This window comes from Typopeltis vanoorti, chromosome 25 (genome assembly GCF_054136105.1).
Source record: "Typopeltis vanoorti isolate ZY-2024b chromosome 25, IOZ_Tvanoo_1.0, whole genome shotgun sequence".
Lineage (NCBI taxonomy): Eukaryota > Metazoa > Arthropoda > Arachnida > Uropygi > Thelyphonidae > Typopeltis > Typopeltis vanoorti.
Genome location: NC_143573.1, coordinates 57,043,610 through 57,065,246, shown reverse-complemented (window position 1 = coordinate 57,065,246; position 21,637 = coordinate 57,043,610). Strand labels below are relative to the sequence as shown.

Below are 21,637 nucleotides of genomic sequence, written 5' to 3'. Positions count from 1 at the left end.
CAAGTAAACTAAGCTTGTATCCTTTTCTAATGACACTTGAGTCTTCTGATCCCTCATCAATGTTCTGGGACACAACTTCTTTCTTTCCATGTTTTCATCTCTGTCTCACATCCTAATGGTAACATCTGCTAATGATAAAGCAGAATTCTCATTATCAGTTTTTTTTTTCCTCATTCTTGCATAAATGACCAAGGCAATCTCCTCCACTGCCTACAGTATTCCTCTGAAATTTCACCAGGAATTCAGATAAGTATTCAGTAGTCTTGATACCAGTAAGTTTCCTAGCCTTTATGGTATTTCTCCAATTGTACTAAAAGCTATACTTCATCACTCACACCCATCTGATATTGTCTCTTCAAGCTGTCATACTCATCTCGCATCTGTCCAACAAAAAGGGAGCTTTTATCCAGCCTGTTCCTAAAAAGGGTGATAAAAGTCAAACGTTAACTATTGTCCTATTTTTCTGATCTCAATATTCTCAAAAATAATGATGAAACATCATCAACAATCAACTTCAATACTAATTCCCCCATTGTTGTTCCACAACAGATCTCATAGCCAACCTCACTCACCTTTCGACATGCATCATGGAAAAGTTGGGAGAACTCAATGATATATATCAGTCGATTGATATTCCCAAGCCATTTGACCCAGTTTTTTTATGCTGGGCTCATACACAAGAGGTTGGCTGATCAACCTATAGTACATTAGTACCGTATATGGGTAGTGAGTTGGGAAAGGAGAAACTTGTTTACATTTGATTTAAAAGCCTGTATATTGTATTCCTCAGGTGAATATGTCAGGGGGAAGACTGTTCCACAGTACAGCAGTAGCAGTGATGAAGGAAGAGGAATAGAAACTTGTTCTGTGGATTTCAAGGTGTACTGTGAAAGGATGTTGGGCAGCAACTGTACATGTTTCAATGGGCTTAATACAGAGTGGAGGAATTATTGATGCTGTTTCAGATGAACATTTCCCATGGAAATATTTATAGAATATACGAATTGCAGAGACCAAATGTCTATGTGAAAGTGAAGGGAGGAAGTTGGTAAGAGATGGGTCATTTATCAGTCTAATTGCTCTCCTCTGTATTGAGTCAAGCATTTTGAGTGTGCTTTTAGGAGCCCCACTCCAAATGTGAGAACAGTGTTCAATAGCTGGGCGGATTTGTGATTTGTATAAGGTCAACAGCTGTTTAGAGGTGAAGTAATGTCTTCAGCTAAAGAGAAATCCTAGTTTTTTTTGAAGCTGAGGATGCAATGGTTGTGATTTGTTTATGCCAGGAGAGGCCTGATATCAGGGTAATTCCAAGAAGAGAAATCTCATCTTGTCTGGGAATTTGAGTGTTATCAAAAATAATACTGGGAGGAAATGGTTCTTTTTTGTAAGAAATAAGACAGAAATGGGTTTTATTAGCATTGAAATTGACTAGGTTATCCAAATCCCATTGGAGGATGGCTTGGAGATCAGAATTAAGAGCATTGGTGGTTGAATTTCTATGGATTGAAGTGAGTTGTGTAGAGTAGGGTTTGTCAAATGAAAGGGAGGAGTGCAATGTGCTGTCATCTGCAAAACCATATATTGGGTTGGAAGTCAACTGAAGTAGGTTATTGATATACAGAAGGAGGAGGATTGGTGAGAGAACTGAACCTTGTGGGATCTCAGCATTAGTTGGATGATGAGAGGATAGGGAGTCATCTACTATCACACATAGTGTGCGTCCAAACAGAAAGCTGGCAATCCATCTGCAGAAGTCCTAAGACAGTCCAAATTATAGGAGTTTGCTTAGTAGGCCTTTGTTCCAGACCCAGTCAAAGACTTTAGAGATATCAAGTGCAACCAAATTTTTCCATGGCATTTGTCCAGAGATGGGTGATATATGAGAGTAGATCTCCTGTTGATCGGCATGCATCAATGGAATCCGTACTGGTGGTCACTTAATAGCTGGGTACCTTCAAGATAGAGTAAGAGTTGAGAGTTGATGTTTTTCTCCATCACTTTAGATAGGACTGAGGTGAGTGAGATAGGGCAGTAGTTAGATTGCAGTGATTTGTCACCCTGTTTAGAATGGGTTGGATATAGGCCAATTTCCAGGCTTTGGGATATATATACCAGTGGAGTAAGAGAGTATGTACAGATGGCATAGGATAGGAGTTAGTTCTGGTGCAGAGACCTTCAAGACAATTTGAGGGATGCCATCAGGGCCAGGAAAGAGACTTTTTTTGTGTCTAATTTAGACAATAGGTTTATGATCTCTTTCTAGCAAAAGGATACAGGGGGCAGTTGGAATGACTGGAGGGCATTTGCCATCGTCAATTATGCATGCATTGTGAACATGTGAAGCCAGGAAATTAGCTTAGTTGATCAAGATGGCATATCATTTCTGTGTATATATATTTGCCAAGAAAATCTTATGAATACAGGCTTAAGTTACTGACATGTGGTGCTGAAGGTGGGACTTCCAAGTTGGAAGGTAACAAAATGTTTACTGAGGAAGAGTAGATGAAAACTTCACTGAATTTAATAATAAAAATGAAGTAATTTATGACATCAGGAGAATTTGACTTTTGTTAGAGTTAATTTTAGATGAAATGCCTTTTGCTTTACTGATTTACATAAAATTGGAATACGAAATGGTCCTATTTTATGTAAACTAATATAAAATAGAGGTATTGAAAGTGTGTGTGTGTGTGTGTGTGTGTGTGTGTGTGTGTGTGTGTGTGTGTGTGTGTGTGTGTGTGTGTGTGTGTGTGTGTGTGTGTTTGCAAGCTAAAACTCATAAAGAGTTGTAAAGCTAGAAGTGTGTGTGTGTGTGTGTGTGTGTGTGTTTGTATGTATCAAGGAAATTTGTGATTAGTAAAGAAAGAAATCAGAAAAACTTAGGTTAATGTGATTAGTATTAGCAAACGTAGATGGACAGAATGGGTCACTTCTTTGATAATAATAGCTTTGGGATTTATAGCTCCAGACACAACAGTTTAGAATTTTTCATGATTTATTTTTAATGGTATTAACAACCATTTTATAAAAAGATGTTTTATTAACTTGCTTATATTTTGCTGAATTTCAAATCAGCATTATCAGAACACAACACAGCATATATATGCAACAGTAAGTGAAACAATACAATTATAATGAGCAAAAGAACTAAATTCCTATTTTATTGCCCTCTAATGTTGTAAAAAAAAAAAATTACAGCTATGTGAGAGTTGTCCTTAAGATAACAGTCTCCCAAATTTTTGGCACATTAATGTGCCAAATTAATAGCCAGCAAAGTTCAATTGGTAGAGCCTCTGCTACTAATGGCTCATGCAAAAAGTTAAGCAAGTTTGAGCGCGGTTAGTAGTTGGAAGGGGTTCAATCGTTCGATGATGTTGTCACATAATAATAATAAAAATGAGATCATATTTGTTCAGGCTAGGCTAGGAGAATTCTTCATAGCTATGACTGACTCAAAAAATAATCTTTTAGATCTGTAACAACTGCTATACCATTAGTTTTCTTCAATCTGATCCTGTGTGAAGGAGTATCCAAAGCATGATCTACCAATCCTGACTTACCAAAAAATGGTAGCGAATGTATTTTTTATGTTCTTCCAGGTGGATGTTAACAGATCTTCCTGTCTGCCCATAGTAGGTCAAGTCACAGGGAACGTCATACATTCCAGGGTGTGCTAAAGGGTGAAGCTTATCCTTAGGCAAACAGATTAGAGTTGCTAATTTAACACGAGGTTTGAATGTGGTGTGAAGGCCATGTTTCATCAGTACTTTAGTTATCTTTTCTGATGTATCTCTGACATAGGGAATAGAAATGGTAATGTTGTGTTCCTGTACATTAGTCGAGGGAAGTAATGGGGCTGTGTAGTATTTTATCTATTTTGTAGGAATTTGAGTTCTGTAGGCAGAGCTCTGTCTCTATGTGCAAGTGTTTTTAAAATGCCTTAAAACTGTTGGACTGGATGATGAAGTGATTGTTTGTGTAGATATCTTCTTGTGTCTGTGTTGGCTTTCTCTAAATGGAAAAAAGTAGTGATCCATCTGAAAGGCAGGTGACTAATGTATAAAGAAAAGGTAAACAGTTATTGGATTCTTTTTTTACTGTGAAGTGGATTTTGGGGTGTTGGCTGTTTAGGTAGGTGACAAACACATCAAAGTGTCTTGTCCATGGGGCCAATTGGCAAACACATGATCAACATAGCTTAACCACACTAGGGGCTTGTATGTAGTTGTGGTAAGTACTTTGTTTTCAAAGTGTTCCCCAAATCCACTTTACAGTAGAAAAAGAATCTAATAACTGTTTACATTTTCTTGATGCATTAGTTACCCACCTTTCAGATGGATCATTATCTGTTTCCATTTACAGGAAAGCCAACACACACACACAGGAAGATATCTACGTAAACAATCACATCATCATCATCCAGTCCAACAGTATGGTATTTTAAAAACACTTACACACGGCCATTTGTTCTAATGATACAGCTCTGTCCATAGAACTCAAATATCTATGTCATACTTTCTTGACTAGTGGCTACAATTCCTACCAAATAGATAAAATATTACATAGTCCCATTATTTACCCCTCCACTAATACACAGGAACACAACATTACCATTTCTATTCCCTGTGTCAGAGGTACATCAGAAAAGATAGCCCAAGTACTGATGAAACATGGCCTTTGCACCACATTCAAAACTCATGTTAAATTAGCAACTCTATTCTGCTCACCTAAGGATAAACTTCATCCTCTAGCACACCCTGGAGTGTATGAAGTTCCCTGTAACTGTGACTTGGGCTGCTTTGGACAGACAGGAAGATCTGTTAACATCCACTTGGAAGAACATAAAAAAAAATACAGAATCCTGAGTTAGTTGATAGTTAGTTCCTGACAGTTCACTACCATTATTATGGCAAGTCAGGACTGGCAGACCATGCTTTGGACACTCCTTCACACAGGATTAGATGGGAAAAAACTAACGTGCTATTTAGAAATCATAACAGATCCAAAAGATTATTTTTTGTTAGTCATGGATATGAAGATTTCCCCTAACCTGAACAAATATGGTTGTATTAATTTGTCAAAAATTTGGGAGACTATTCTGTTATCTTAAGAGCAACTCCCACATAGCTGTATTTTTAAAATTTTTTTTTATAACAACTTTAGATCTTTTGTCCATTACAGTTGTATTGTTTCTCACTGTCACGTATACATGCTGTATTGTGCTCTGATGATACTGATTTGAAATTCAGCGAAACATAAGCAAGTTAATAAAACATCTTTTTATAAAATAGTTTGTTTGGTGTTAATACCTTTAAAAATAAGTTACGAATAACTGTCAACACCTAAGCTTATCTGTTAGTTTGGAATTAATTGAATGGCATTCCTAGCTTAAGAAATATTGCAAATAATACATTTTGGGATAATCATACTGAATATGACAGGTGTATGCATCTGTTGCAGAAGCAAAGAGGAAGTAGAAAAATTTTATGGAATATTGTAAAAAATAAGTAATTGATGATGTTGATAAATAGATTTTTTTATTGATATTGTGGGATTGGAATGCAAAAGTGAAAAAAAAAAAAGACGAATCAGATACTGAAAATGATTATTTATTGCTGAAGGTATTATTATGTGACATCCTCAAGGAGTTCAAGGATTAATCATGGGAGGGAACTCTAATCTCTGCAGATTAGAGTTGGACTGTAAAGTAGAGTAAAACTTACCTTCTACTCTACTTACATATAGTAACACTTAAATTGAAATTAAGGGCTAGGGTTAATTTAAATATTATTATCATCATCAAACACCTTGTTGGAGTCAAAAGACTTATTGCAGGAGGTCCCATTGTCATACATACACACAGTTTGTCATACTGAACCTTAATATGTTCACCATCCCACGCTCTCCCTATACTGCTTCCAGGGATGACCTTTTGTTCTCTCCTTGTCTTCACCCATTCTATTCAAAACCTCCTTCATTAAGGAATTATTACCAGATTATTAATCTGGTAATAATCCCTTAACTTGTCTCAGTCATATCTCCTCCCCACTCTTCCTCCTATCCATCAGTTTCTTCAAATTGCATTTTCTCGATCTGTCTTCATATTCAAACATTCCAGAGACCAGAAACCACGTTAATCAATTGTTTCTGGCCCTTCCAATGCATCTTCATCTTTTTTGAAATCCAGATGACCAAATCTGTGCACAGTGATCCATTTGGCCTGACCAAAGGCTTATACAATGGAACCATAGCATTCTTACACAAGTCAGTGCCCTATGCATAATTCCCATTACTGCTGTGCTGTCCTCACAAACTGCACTTTTTGCTACCCTTATCATGCGAGTCACCTTCCTTACCTTCTCTTTGTACTTCTCATGCAACTGGTTGTTATTATCACTCATCTTGATTCATCCATTTCAGACCTGCTCTATTTAATCTCTTGACCTTTGGAATACATTCTGATATTGCCTCTACCAGATAGTTCTTCAGCAGGATTCAAGCAGCGTTGCTATTCTTTCCATCCAGTTCCTCATTTCAAGTTATTGCTACCAGCCTTCTTCTGAGCTTTTCATAATAACTAACCTTATAATTCCACATATATCCCCTTCTAAAGAAGTCTTGATATGGCTGGCTGCCCTTTAAATGATCACTTCATGATAATTCTCACCAACTGGTGGAAGATTTGACACCCCATTTATAATAACATCATCTGATGAGATGATCAAATCCAATACTCTTGATCCTTGTGTGTGTACTGCCTAAGGTAATTATCTCTCAAAAATTACAGAAATTCATTCTCATTGCCCCCAGATGCAGTCTCTTTCACCCTTTATCACCATAATTAAAGTCACTCATTTCTTACTAACCAGGCTAATTTGCCTATTTTGTTGTTATGTTTCATTAAGTCATTTTCTATTCCTGGTGATTCTGTGAACATATACTCTCCATTCAGATCTGTCCCTGGCCATATCTTTCAGAATTTCCAGGTGCATTCTAGTTGCTTCTTTAACTCTATCCATCCATCTAATTTTTGGTCTTCCTCTTCTCCTACTTCCATCAACTTTAGCAAGCATCATCATCTTCTCCAGCCTGTCATTTGCTCGCATAATATGTCCAAAGTATGACAATTTTTGCATGATGATCATAGCTTCGAGGGAACAATCTGGCTTTATTCTGTCTGTCACTGATTTATTGGTTTGTTTTGCAGGCCATAGTATTCTTAGTAAGCATTCTCCAAACCCATAATTCAAATGCATTTATCTTCCTTCTTTCACTCTTTCTCAGGGTCCAACTTTCACAACCATACAGTACAACAGGGAATACCATTGCTTTCATGATTCTGATTTTTGTTGCAAGGCTAATATCTTTATCTTTAAAGATCTTGCTTAAATTTGTCATTGCTTTCTTTCTGAGTAATAATCTTCTAACTTCTTCAGTACAATACCCATCTTTAGCGATTCGGGATCCTAGGAGCACAAAATTGTTAACTGCTTCCAGTTTCTCCCCATCTACTTCAAAATCATTAAGTTTAAGGCCATATTTAGCACTTTCTTCTTTAACTTTCCTAAGTTCTTCCAAATCTTCTTTGCATTCTGCTAGCAAGGTGGTATCATCTACATACCTCAAATTATTAATATTTCTTCCACCAATTTTATTACCCTCCACATTACCAGGCCTATAGCAACACCCAACTGAATATTTCACCCTTTTTACCTCCACTTCACACCATACTGCCTCAGAACCACTGCCGCTATTGGCACCTTGCATATTCACCCAAAATGACCACAACTCATCTGCTACCATTGACAGTGCTCCTCCTTCCTTTCTTCCCTGTCTGTCTTCATGAAAAATATATCCATCCATCTCTGTTTTTGTCTGGATGTCATCCTCATCTAAACATGTCTCACTTACACCAACAGTTTTGAGATGAATGAACTCAATCAATGTAACAATTTTGTTCCCCTTATTTCGAATATTTTTAGCATTAGTAAACAAATATAACAAGTCATTTCTGGTTCTACACGTCTACAGATGTCATTTCTCAGATGTGACCTATCAATCCCTTCCTCTGTATTACCACTCATTCTACAACTTTCCTCCCATCCCAGGCCATCCCAATCTTTTTTTGCCCCCTCACACATTCAGTTCTGAATCCAGCCTTCAGAAGTGTCATAGTATCTTCTAGTTCACCCTGAATCCCTCTATTTGTGTTTCCACTCTCTCATTTACTTTACTCCCCTCTCCATTCCAGCATTTCAAAACCATTTAAATGCAGCCCATCTTCTTTCTACAGCTTCATCCATCTCTTAAATTCATCCCACACATTCACAAAATGTACTCCTTTCTCTTGACATAGCTGTGTTTACATAGCATTCATAATCTTTGCCTCAATTCATCACTAATACTTGGGCAATACACTGACTACCTTTCCTACCACTCTGTTATCTTTTACTCTCCTTAACATCTCCTGATATCCAATGTATATTTATCCCATCCAAATCACTCCTCAGTACCTTCCTCCATATTACCAGTGTAAAAATAATCATAATTTAAAATTCTGAATATTTTTACGAATTGTTTATGTTAGAACGTTTATTAGTTTTATTTTCTTAACACGCATTGTTGGCACTTGCGATGTGCCCGTTATTGAAATTGTTTTGTCAAAGTGATATGTAAAGCATTTAAAAAATCTATGTACTTACTGGGTTTGATATTTGTATTACTTACAAGAATTTTATCGTAGTTTAAAATTATCAAAAGTTGTGTTTTATGAAGATTCTCTTATCGCTAACGGAGACAACGTGTCAGCCATTATATGGTACTTTGTTTCTCGCTTGCCACTTCATGGAGTGTGCATGCTCGCAGAGAAGTTTGATGTGTGATTGACAGCTGAAAAGAACAGCGTTCGGTATCTGAGTAACAAGAAGAGTAAACAAGACAGCATTCAGTATCTGGGTAACAAGAAGAGTAAACAAGACAGCATTCGGTATCTGGGTAACAAGAAGAGTAAACAAGACAGCGTTCGGTATCTGGGTAACGAGAAGAGTAAACAAGACAGCGTTCGAGAGAAAATTAGAACACAGGCCGGCAGATGTTTAGATTTGAAGGAACTTAAGTTTTTTATGTGACAGTCGGAAGAAAATTAATAACATATTCCGAAAAAGGAATCGTGGAACTATGAAGTTTAAAGTGGAATAAGTATTGATAAATAAAAGGGAAATATTGCTATAGGCGTTTTAAAAGGAATATTGGAGGAAACACTATTTGGAAGATTTATAGATTCCGGAAAGGGAATTGTAGAATTGTGAATTTTTTAAAGTGGAAAAGTTAAGACTGTCATATAGCATTAGTGAATACAAGAAGAAATTACTATTTACGTTCTAAAGGAATGTTTGAGAAAACTCTGATTAAGAAGTTTCATCTGTATTAAGGATGCCAGATCTAACTATTATTTCTACTAAAAAGAGACAGAATTGAGTTAGGAAGAATTAATGTGTGCTACATAAGTGATGATAAAGGATCCTATGAAAATGAAGAATAAAGTCATATATCTTCGGAAAAGGGCCTTGACAGAGAAAGAAACTGGCTATGAACATTTTGTCATTGTGAAAACAAAGTGTTTAGTCTAGTCTTAAGTGTAAGTTTATTTTTAAAAGGCCTTGGATCCAATTAAATTTGTAGTTATGTAATATTTGTTTGAAGTATATATATATATATATATATATATATATATTGTTTTTATTATATTAAATGTATTTATTTTGTATTTTGGTCTTGAGTCAGTGATTTATTTGGATTCTGAAAGCAATAGTAAAAAAGAGGTCATAGCACCAATCGGAGTGAATCCTTATGCAATAAATAAATATATAGGTACACTCAGAATTAAAAAAATAATTGTTGAACAGAGATCATCTCTACAGACAAGATAATATTAAATAATTAAAAATCCTATATTTAAACAATACCGCAGCCGATAGGATTAATATTATGATAATATCCTCTATATAAACATCACTAAATAAAAATAAATCTCCAAATATTAACACCAGTGAAATCATTTATTACCTCTTTTGCATCTTTCCTTCTACTCTTTTTTACTCTTTCATGTATGTGTGTAATTCTTTTCATCTTATTTCACATGTACTTCATATCTTGTATCATCAACTCCGCTTTCATGTCCAAATCTGATATATGCTGCTAACACAAAGATTCATTTCTGGTATTTTCATTCTGTTTCCTATGATGCTTCTGTTTACTTCTGGTAGTGCAGTAACCGCAACAGATCTCACATTATTGTTTTGACATGGATCTCCAAGGATAAGGAACTGCTCATTCATCTTCTCCTGAGTCACATTCTTGACCTTATAGTTGAAGCTGCTGATAAAGTACTTCATGATTGCATGGTGCAACAACAGTAGACACTTTGAATGTATCCCAAGACATCATCATCATGGAATCACTGCTACCCTGATGTGAAGGACTGGTAAAAGGCAATACTACCTTCTAATAAAGTGAGATACCAGGTTCAATATCTTGTATCAGGCTTGCAACTTGACAAGAAGTAGATAAATCAGGTGATGCTGAACGAGGAACTATTATTTGACTATCTCCATATGGCCCTGATTCTGCGTGATGTGGATGAGTTTTGACTAACTCAACTGTATTAAGAATAGGCATCTTATTTGTAACTGAAATTAACATCGGATCTTGGAACAGATTATCAAAAGATCTTGCTGGCTGTGGTTCCTCCATTTCTATTACTGTAAAGACTTTGTTGTAATCCTTCTACCACCACTGAACTCTGCACAAATGGAAGTAAGTTTGGAACTGGACCAGGATATATACTTGAATGAGAAACAGAAACTTGAATTAGTGGATAGTTAGTTCCTGACAGCTCTGATCTTCTTACACTTGTGAATGTCTTTACTGGCCTGTTAATATTAACAGGCCAGTTGTTATTACCGACCTGTATATCCTCCAATATTGATGATAATTTGGTCTTTATGCCTTTACAGTTCCAACTTTACTGTTCAGAGTAGATTTCTAAGAAATCTACTCCAAGGTCTTCCTATTTTCCTCTTATTTAATGGTGGCAATTCTGTGCACCTCAGCAAGTAACAAAGCCTGGTTACTCAAGTTATGATCCCACGTTTCCTGAAAATACTGGAAATATCCCAATATGCAACCTCTAAAAATCTGCACATTCAGACTTTTAGCAGTACTAAATAACATAGAAAGTTGGTCCTGTGAAAAGTTCACTTCACCATTGCATATAAAATCTATTATAATTTTTAAATCTGAGATTGAGAATAACAATTGGATGTCTATAAGTGTTTTTGAGAAATATACTATAAAAGAAAGAATTACAGGCAGAGCACTATTTTGTGTTTCTTAAGCCTCTTACCTTCACACAAGTAACATCAACAAAAGTTGTTTCACTAGAAAGTAGTAATTCATTAAAAGCAGTTAATACATTAATATGCTGATTATTCCTTTTTAAACATATTTGCTAAGCTTCCATCTTTATAGTTCTTGGAAGTTTTTTTTCCCACATGGTTAGACTATAATAAATTTAGTTTAATCCTTTTATCCAAGTGTAAGCAAACAAAGTTTGCACCTGAAGTATCTTCAGGACTGAGGCAGCTCGCAAAGGTGGACCAAGCTCTCATCACTGCTTGTCTTAGTATCTCCCATAATGCAAAGCACATCTGTGTTTGCAGATATGTATAATGCTATGCATAAAGGGAAGGGCCACTACCCATACCAGTTTCGACCTTTATTGAGGTCTCGCCAGTGGAATGACCCAGAAGGGGCAGAAATACTAAGGAGCAAAAGCAATGGAGAAGTCATATTTACCTATACAAGTTGCCAAAAGGTTCACCACCTTATTATTAAATTACTCTGGATTTAGAGAAAGATGTTAGAAGTTTTTTTCCACTTAGACTGTAATAAATTTAGTTTAATTCTTTATCCAAGTGTGTGCAAACTTTATCAGAGGGATCTTCCAATACTAATGTATGGATCAGAAATGTGGATGTTAAACAAAAAGATTGTTAACAATGTCCAGGTCTTCCTAAACACATGCTTAAGAATGATACTGGGAATATATTGGCCAAAACAAATATCAAACGAAGAACAGAGAACAAACCAGAAACCCATGTTGCAACAGATATGCAAAAGGAAATGGAGATGGTTGGGGCATGTCGTGAGGAAAGAAGATAAAATAATAGTAAAACAGGCTCTAGATTGGAACCCACAGGATAAAAGAAGACTAGGAAGGCCAAGAGAAACATGGAAAAGAACAATACTGAAAGAAGTAACAAATATTAATAAAAACTGGAACCAAATAAAAGCAGAAGCAAAAAACAGAGTCCCATGGAAAATAGTGGTGGAAGACCCATGCTCCCACGTGGTCATTCCTCTTCATTGATTTCATTCTTCTTCTTGATGGTTTGTTTTACCAATCTTATTTTGGTGACAGCGTTAGCATCAGTTAGTGATATTGGGTTTAATTTTTGAGGTAAGTATCTTGCTTCTTTGGCTAGTCTGTCTGCTCTTTCATTGCCTTCAATATTTACATAGGCTGGTATCCATTGCAGTGTGCAGTTCTTATGTTTCAAATATAAGATAGTTAGTAGTTCCTGAATTTCTTGTGAGAGATTTGTTTTTCCATTTTTTAATGCCTCAAGTGCAGATTTTGAGTCACTGTAGGTGGTTATTCCTTCTGTAATGTTTGTTACTGGATTTGAGAGCTGTTTGTATGGCTGTTAATTCACAAGTGAAGTTTGAAGCTATTTTGCCAGCTGTGGTTTTGATTTGCATTTCCTTGCCTCCAGGTAGAGTTAGAAAAACCTCTGAACCTCCTCGGTTGAGGGTTTCATCAGATGATCCATCAGTGTAGGCAATGACATGGTTTGGATTGTTTAAGTGATGTATAGTGTCAAGTCCTTTCCTTTTATTTTCTTGCTGTGAATTCTTTTTTGAACAAGGTTCGAGGAGATTTAAGTTTATCATTGTTTTTTGGTTTATGTTTATTTATGCTTATTTCAATGGATAGGTGCTCTAAGTCAATCTATTTTCTAATTTCATGATCATATTGTAATGTAGATGATCTCTTTAGTTTAGATTTTCTTGTCCAGGCATCGAAAGTCCTGAGTGAAATGTGATCCTGTTGGTGGCTCCTGATTCTGTTAGTGAATTTAACTGTGGAGAGTTTTCTTCTGTCTTCTAGTATATGAAGCCCACACTCTTGTTGAACTTTTAAATTATTTGTGGATGAGACTGCACTATGATAATTTTTGCTGCTCTTGATTGTACTCTGTCAAGTTTTACTTTTGAGCTAGTAGAAGCTGGAGCCCAGGTTGATGAGGCATATTCCACAGTGGGTCGCATGAGTACATATGTAGTTTTTTGTATGAGTGCCTTCAGTTTTGCACCCCACTTTGTTCCACAAATCCTTTTGCTGATGTTAAGCTTTTTAAGAGCTTTATTGGATATATTTGTAATATGATTTGTAAATCTCAGTTCAATATCTAGGGTTAGGCCTAAGTATTTTGGAGACTTTTTCTATTTTGGTATTATATATTTTGATTTGGGGGTTGTAATTGTGTCTATTTTTTTCTCTCAGTGGAGAAGATGCTCAGTTTTATTTTTTCTGAGTTTATCTGTAGTTTAAGTTTCTTTGCCCATTTTTTTTTCTAAGCCTTTTATTGAATTATTTAGGACTTTTTCAGATTGTTGAGGATTACTGCTTGTGTGCCAATTTGCTCTATCATCTGCATAACATGCTATTCTTGTGTCATTTATTATGTGAGGATGGATATTGTTCATATACACGAGAAATAGGAGCTAGCTTAAAACAGAACCTTGTGGGACTCCAGGCCAAGTTCGATGCATGTTGGAATAAATTCCATTAACTTTCACTTACTTTTTCTTCCTTTCATGAAATCTGAAATCAAAATTAATGCATTCCCCCTTATTCCTGTATTGTATGCGATTTTTAGTAATTTTTGTCTCCAGACACGATTGTAGGCAGCTGTGAGATCGAAGAATATTGCTGTCATCTTCTTTGGTGGTTTTTCTTGAAAACTATCTATGACTGATTGCAAAGATAAAATAATTGATCTTCTGTACTGTGTTGAGACCTGTGTGCAGTTTGGTACAAGTTGATCTTTTTGTTTTCTAAGAGCCAATTCATAAGTCTGGTATATATATTATTCTTTCATTTAGTTTACAGAGAGTGCTAGTCAAAGCTATTGGTCTGTAGCTTTTACAGCTACTAGAGTTGTTGTTAGGTTTTAGTAAGGGTATAATGACTGATGTTTTCCAGATTTAGTAGTTTACCTGCATTCCAGGAAGTGTTAAATATCTTCAGAAAGCAGTTTTTGGCTATTTTTCCCATGTTTTTAATCATATGTTCAAACAGCTAGTAGTTCTAGCGGTTTCTAATTCTGCCATTGTGAGGTCCTGAGTAAAGATATCTTCAGAAGGATAGATTCTGGACTTTATTAGCAGATGTTTTGCAATTTTCCTGCACTTTTTGTCTTCTTTGTTGTGTTGCAGCTTGCTTGCATTGGAGTAATGTTTGGCAAGTAAATTTGCCATTTGTTTGTTTGTTTGTTTGTTGCTACTGTATTGGTTCCTGAGGAGACTGTGTTTGCAGAGTGATCAGTATCCAGAAGTGTTGCGTTGTTTAATAATCTGATGATGTTCCAATGTTGTGAGTCTTTTCTTGGATCTAGTCTATTGCAGAATTCACCCCACTTTTTTTGCTTGCAGTGAGAAATTTCATCTTCTATGTTTTGAGTTAATTCTATTAACTTCTTTCTATTGTCTTCTGTATTATTTTAACTGTTTGCTGATAATATCTCTTTCGGTGATCATAGCATTGATATCACGATCTTTCCAAAATGGAACTCGATTGTTTTTAATGAGTCCTCTGGGAATTGAATTTTTTGCAGCTCTCTGTATGTTGTTAGTTAGTTCTAGTAGTTGCTGATCAAGTCCTGTACTAGTGGATGTGCTAGTGCAGTATGTTTCTAATAGTGTGTATTTAGGCCAGTTTGCTTTTCTGAAGTTCCAAGATCTCTTTGTCTGTGGTTTTTGGTCTAACTGCAAATTAATGGTTGTGATAATAGGTCTATGATCGCTGATGGCATTCTTTAGTATTTTCCACTGGGTAATACTCACAGTTTCATAATCTGCCTGTATGATGTCTAATGCTGATTCTGTGCCTTGTTTTTGACAGATATATATTTTGCTTGTTGTTTATGATCTCAGGGTTTAGATATCAATTTTGTCTTCTATTTGTGCTCCTTTCCAATCTAATTGTGGGGAGCTCCTAAAATGATCTTTGTATCTGACGTTGTTTGACTTAGATGAAAAGCCAAACAGCTATTTTTTTTTTTTTTCGGTGAAGTTAATTAAATTAAGGGGATAAAAATCCCTTATTATTTTACAGCCAGTATGCGAAACTCTAAGATCGAAAACTACTATCTAAGAGTTTCATGCCGAAGAACTATCGACAAATCCAAGTGTAAGTGACCACCTGGTAGTACAACACCAAGGCAACTCAAAGCAAAGGTGGAGCAAGATCCCTCACTCCTAGGAGATGTAATACTACTTTACATTATGAGGAGAGGTCACTACCCAGACGGTTTCAACCTTTTTTGAGGTCTCATCAGTGACTTTGATATTATCCAGGTCTAGCTACTCACTGAGACCTCAAAAAAGGTTGGAACCAGTCTGGGTAGTGACCTCTCCTCATAATGTAAAGCAGTATTACATCTCCTAGGAGCTGTGTGTTTTTACATTATGAGAAAATATCAAGGATAGTGAGGGAGCTTGCTCCACCTTTGCTTCGAGTTACCTTGGTGTTGTACTACCAGGTGGTCACTTATGCTTGGATTTGCCGATAGTTCTTCGGCATGAAACTCTTAGATCATAGTTTTCGATCTTAGAGTTTCGCATACTGGCTGTAAAATAATAAGGGATTTTTATCCCCTTAATTTAATTGTTTGACTTAGTTGTTGAAGTAGTTCTGTATTTATATCTGGGTGATATGCATTCTATTGTAATAATGTGTTTTAGTAGAAATATCTTGACTACTTGAGCCTTTGTGTTATTATTTATACTGTTGCTTCTAGTTGATACGATTTCTTTGTATTTAATGTATTTCGTCTGTAGAAGTATAGCTAGACCTCCGCCAGAACGATCCGGTCTGTCTTTCCTTAATGTTGAATAGCCTTTGAAGCTTCAGATTCTGATTTAGTTTTGTTTCTTGTAAGCATGCAATGTGGATGTTATTTTTGCATAAAATGTTCTTAAGTTCTTCCATCTTTTTTTGAGTGCTGTTGATGTTTAGCTGAAGTGTGTTGAGAGTCCTCGTAGCATATTTCTCATCGAGTTCCCAGGCTGCAGTTCTCGACGCGTCAGCTACTCTGGATGCAGTAGTACGTTTGTGATTTGAACAGACTCTTCATGGAATTGGGTGTGCCAGAGCCTCATTAGCCAGCAATTTCAGGGTTCTCTGCAGGGTTTGATGTAACAATCCAAGTGGGAAAAAAAAAAAAAAAAGTGGTAGCAGGATTTGACAAAAGAAGACTTTGATAAGATACTAGAAAGTTTTCTGGGTTTGATGTAACCATCCAACTCTTTAAAAAAAATAAATAAATAAATAAATTTCATGCTACCATATTGGCACCTCACCCTACAAAGCAAACCCCCACTTCTTGCCGCTTCGCCTCGCATGTAGGCAAATGCCTTGGATGTGAGGTTGGACTTCTGCAAGATAAACATAAGAATCTTCATTTTATATAATAATTGTAGAACATCATACAGCACTGGATATGGATTGTACACACAGGAGGGATATATCTTGCAAAGAACTCATTGAATCAGTATATATTTTGTATTTTTCATTCTTCCACCTCTGACATGCATGGGAGTAGGTTGGACTCTCTCTTACAGTTGTCATGTTAAGGCTGTCTTGCAGTGCAATATTTATTATGAGGTTCTTCACCACCACATTGAGTGCAGTTAATAGTCATGATAGCCCATTTGGGCATGCCTATATTTCTAGAATTTATTACATCTTAATAGATTATGGATTTAGAGCCTATGAGAACTGTTTAGATATTCTGCTTTTACTAATGTTGCAGGTTTGGGTCTACCAATTAAGCATGATATTCCTTGTTGGAATTAGATGACAATCCTTGAGTATGAGGATGCATCTCCTCATTTGAAACATTAGGGGATCTCGTTCTGATATCACACTGTTAGAATAGTTGAGTGTTTTATGAGGTCTTACTGTAATCGGTTACCCTCCCCCTTTCCATTGATGTTCCTTCTACTATTTTTCTGAATGTTGCGATGGGCCAGCACATCACTAGGAAGTCCCCTCCACCACAAATAGGTGCCCATGTAGAAGGGAGAGATGAAGTGGGACACAAGAGATATGTCATCTGTACCAATAGTCATGCATATAGTTACCATGCAAATCATACGTTGACTGTTTAATAAATTAAAATATATCACAAACTGTTAGTATGGTTTTATATTCTTGTGGTATGCTTTCATCTGTCATAGCATATTTTTTAACTTTTTTTGATCTTGTTAAAGCTTGCCATGGAGTTAGAAAAACTAGGTGATGTATTTAGTAATAAACTAAGCTACAAGTTTAAGATTTCTCATAGGCAGGCTTACACATTGGTTATGCATTACTAAATCACTGAAGGAATTGACAACGTAGATACGAATATAAATTAAATTACACTTTAATAAATATTTCCGATATTTTGGCAACGTCTCGTTGCCATCTTCAAAAGGAAAGTGCATGTAGGCACTACAACACAGTAACTGAAAATGAAGTGATGAAGCTATTGTTCTCCTAAAAGTCCTGATGGTGCCCCGTAGCAGGCTAAGTAGGTGTTCTTAGCTGTTGGGCTGAAGGTCTGCTGATGTAAGCCTCCCAAATTTTGGGCAGTCTCATATAACCAAATTTGTTGAGGTTTGGAGAGTTTCTTAGGGCTGAGGCTGATTCCATAAATAGTCTTTCGAATTTGTATTTGCTACGGTGTATTACTGTAGCTTTCTTCCACCGTATTCTGTGGCGTGTATCCAGAGCATGGTCTGCAAGACCAGAATGGCTGTACTTGTGAAAACGGATGTAGTCCTTGTGTTCCGAAATTCTGATATTCGCTGTCCTACCTGTTTGGCCAAAGTAAGACGGTTTGCAGCTGCAAGGGACCTGGTATACACCAGGTAGGTCTAGGGGAAGTGGTTGGTCTTTAATGGAACAGAGAAGGGATGCTAATTTTCTGTATGGTCTGTAACAGGAGGTCAAGTCATGTTTTTTTAAGATTTTTGTAATTTTTTCTGAGGTTTTTTTTTTTTATTCCTTACGTAATTTAATTTTCTAAGGGCCGCCAGAAATACCTGTTCCCTGAATACTATGAGCTATCCTATTCACTCAGGCAAATTTATTTACTGTGCCAGCTTGGCGCAGTAAATAAATTTGGGCTTTAAGGGTAGAGTTAAACTCAGCCTAAGAATAGTCATAAGATATCAGGTGCCACTAATAATCTTAGCTAAAATTCAGAAGCCTTAGGTTTTCTAGTTTATTGCAGTCGTGCCCTACTACTCTTAATTGGGATATCCCCGCGCACACATACAATCACAGGTTCGTATTTTATGAAGGGTCAGGGTCAGTCAGCATGATCAGAAATACAGACATGTAAAGTATCAAGTAAATTTTATGAACTCATTATGCAATGCAATACAAAATAAGACAATTATTAATTCTAATTTAAACTTCTACTTTTCTCTCACTCTCTCGTTCTTAAAATAATTAAGCATTGATTCAACATATTTTACATTCTTATCTACAACTCAATTTGGTCACTTAGGCATTTAGCACATTGATAATCTTTCTCGAATGAATTACGACATAATCTCTATCTAACTGAAAGTTCTTAAAATTCATTTCAAAAGGCATAGAGTCATTTACATAAATCACAGTTCTTCACACTTCCTTCTATTACAAGTATAAGATACACTCTTTTCGCACTGTTAGTCAATTCTCAAAAAGGGGTTAGAACATGTAAAAGTACCTATCTACTCTTTATCATTTTCTTTCCATCCTTCCTTCTTTGTTACGATTCTGACTATCTCGATTTTTTCGCCACGTGGGATACACGTGCTCTCCTGAGCCGGGCGCTATTTCTCTGCTAAGGGTTTATATCAACGATCCTTCTCATTGACGGCCTACGTTCGATCTTGCCGAACTCTGCTGTGGTGCCATGCCGGAACTTCTCGAAAGTCAGCTCTTAAAAATAAGAGCTGAACTGCGATGAACACTTGTAGCACATGGAGAGAATGCAGGAACAAACAAATGGGAGGGATTCAATTCGTGTCGCGGGTTTTATACACTCCCCAAGAGCGCCACCTTTCCGAGTTTAAATTTCTCTTATCGTCCCGCCTATTGGTCTCCGACTGGGTGACTTCACCGATCAACATACGGGACTTTCTATTTCCGAGAATGTATGCATCACGATATTTTCTTAGATGTGATGCCCGCGGGTGCTTACTCTGCTCTTGTAGCGTTAGGGCGATCTTTGCCCTATGTTGCTGAATAACTTGCATTCTTTCATTTGTAGAAAATCACTAATAATTTCTCTTATAACTGCCCCTTTTTGCTGACTTACATTTATACTTGACACACAGATACATTAATTTTAACTCACATAATTCAAAGTTTAATATACAAGATGTTGTTTACAAAAAAAAAAAAACATAGTTATACTGTGTGCTAAAAGATAAGTATGCATATTTATTTTATGTTTACTGTTAGATTCTGGAATGGTGACGTCATGTAAAATGAGGTCGCCTATTTTAGATCTAACAATCCTCACTAGGTATTTTTCTGGGAGCAATGGCGAAGTTGTGGCTACGTGAAAGTAGCCACATATGCAACTGTAGTACTTAACCAAAAGGACAACATAGGTAAGCTTAATGCTCTTCTATTAGATTGGGCTACTTACCTCCTTATCGAATACAATCCCACCAACTCACAAATCAGGAAACTTCACAGGCTCATATTGGCAACACACCATCATACATAAAAAAAACTCGGTCCACATCAAAGCCAGCATAGAAAACCTTACACTCCAACATACTGACGTAATGGTCAGCTTTGACATCTCCTCCTTATTCACAAATGTCCCACTCAAGGAAACTTTAGAGCTAATCCAAGCTAAATTTTCTCCCGATATCTCAGCCCTATTTCAGTTCACAATGAACTCAGGCTATTTCGTTTGGCAGGGAAAATTCTACAAACAAATATAGGGCACAGCCATGGGTTCATCACTCTCCCCACCCTTGGCCAATTTCTTTATGGAGACCTTTGAAGAAAAAGCCTTAGCCTCTGCCCCACAAAAACCAACCATATGGCTTTGCTACGTTGATGATGTGTTCGCTATTTGGCCACATGGCTCTGATACACTCCTCTCCTTCTTAACACACACTTAAACAACCAACACCCCAGAATCAAGTTCACCCTGGTAAAAGAGGAAAACAACGGCCTCCCTTTCCTAGACACACTAGTCACCCGCCAGCCTGATGTAACCTTGGTTTTCTCAGTTTATAGAAAACCCACCCATACAGGCAGGTACATTCACCAACAATTCCCCCCCCCCTCACAACAATATGGAGTGGTGAAAACACTATACAACAGGACTAAACTAATCTGTTCTAACGACATGGCCCTAAACACTGAACTAAATCACATCCTCAACACTTTCTTAGCCAATGGCTACCCCCCAAAAAAATCCAAAAAATATTGAACCTATAACCCCCCCCCCCTCCACAACAAGGATTACTCTAAATTCATCACCATTCCCTACATCCGAGGCACCTCAGAAAAAATTACAAAAATCTTAAAAAAACATGACTTGACCTCCTGTTACAGACCATACAGAAAATTGGCATCCCTTCTCTGCTCCACTAAAGACCAACCACTTCCCCTAGACCTACCTGGTGACCAGGTCCCTTGCAGCTGTAAACTGTCTTACTTTGGCCAAACAGGCAGGACAGTGAATATTAGAATTTCGGAACACAAGGACTACATCCGTTTTCACAAGTACAGCCTCTGGATACATGCCACAGAATACGGTGGAAGAAAGCTGCAGTAATACACCATAGCAAATACAAATTCGAAAGACTATTTATGGAATCAGCCTTAGCATATTATAGTTGACAAGAAATTATATTCTTGCTTTAATCCTGTATGCAGGTGTAAGTCTGGAGTAACTTCAGGACCAGTCTCCTTGTATAATAGAGGTTGTTGGCTTTGCATCAATGACCTTAGCTTCCCATAATGCAAAAGAAACTAAGAAACTCCCCAAACCTCAACAAATTTGGTTATATGAGACTGCCTCAAAATTGGGAGGCTTACATCAGCAAACCTTCAGCCCAGCAGCCAAGAACACCTACTTAGCCTGCTAGGGGGCACCATCAGGACTTTTAGGAGAACAATAGCTTCATCACTTCATTCTCAGTTACTGTGTTGTAGTGCCTATGTACACGTGCCCTTTTTTTGTAAGTTCCTTTTGAAGATGGCAACGTGACTTTGCTGAAATAT

General features: G+C 36.7%; 1 protein-coding gene across 1 annotated transcript in view; it reads left to right on the top strand.

The window, feature by feature from the left end:
• Positions 1-21,637, top strand: part of Sbf (SET domain binding factor) — a 631,948-nt gene that overhangs the window by 207,762 nt on the left and 402,549 nt on the right. The gene's annotated exons all lie outside the window — the stretch shown is intronic.